Source organism: Tupaia chinensis, unplaced genomic scaffold (genome assembly GCF_000334495.1).
Source record: "Tupaia chinensis unplaced genomic scaffold, TupChi_1.0 Scaffold000330_1, whole genome shotgun sequence".
Taxonomy (NCBI): domain Eukaryota; kingdom Metazoa; phylum Chordata; class Mammalia; order Scandentia; family Tupaiidae; genus Tupaia; species Tupaia belangeri.
This window is the reverse complement of record NW_006159824.1, coordinates 196,267-196,872: the sequence shown is the minus strand read 5'-3', so window position 1 is coordinate 196,872 and position 606 is coordinate 196,267. Positions and strand designations below refer to the sequence as shown.

The 606-nt window shown below is 39.3% G+C and overlaps 1 long non-coding RNA gene across 1 annotated transcript in view; it reads right to left on the bottom strand.

Annotated features, from left to right (window-relative positions):
- Positions 1–256: 256 nt before the first annotated feature.
- Positions 257–606, bottom strand: part of LOC102488949 (uncharacterized) — an 8,475-nt gene continuing 8,125 nt past the window's right edge. Inside the window, exon 3 of the long non-coding RNA XR_335051.2 lies at positions 257–370. This is a non-coding gene — a long non-coding RNA (uncharacterized LOC102488949). The remainder of the gene's footprint in view (positions 371–606) is intronic.

Here is a 606-nt window from a genome sequence, read left to right as displayed (position 1 = left end):
CCTCGTGCTTTTTCATGCGCGTCCTAAGCCGGACACTCCTCTAAGATAGCTCTCTGAGGAGTGACAACTGCTAGGAATCATCGTGCCTTTTTATTGAAAATGGGATACATGCAAGTAAATGGGAGAGGGGCTACGTGTTCTAATGATCAATTCATAAAGTTTTAACAATAGAGATCAAAGATTCTATTCAGGGTTTGATTAAGGGCAGGTCGATACAATTCAACAATAGATTGATGTAAGCAAGCTTTTGGGAACTTCTGTTCTGGGAGTGTGATTTCAGAGAACAGCTCCAGCAGGCAGAGTTAATTATCAGCCAGTACTTGGCGGCAGCCGTCTTGCGGTTACTGGTTGCGTTGCTAGAAAAGAAAATCTCAAATACAGATATTAGTTTTTATAAATCTCAATAAAGAATGATATTTATATAATTTCATAGAGATGTAAAATTAATTAAAGGAATCCTAATATATTTACCTATTCTGAAGGGGTGAAGTTAGTGTTCACTTGATGAGGGCAGGGATACAGCCTTTTCAACTGGTGGTGAAGTGACTAATGAGTAAATGGAAAACTTTGTGGCACACCTAGGCATTCTTATTGTGCTTGTGGCGC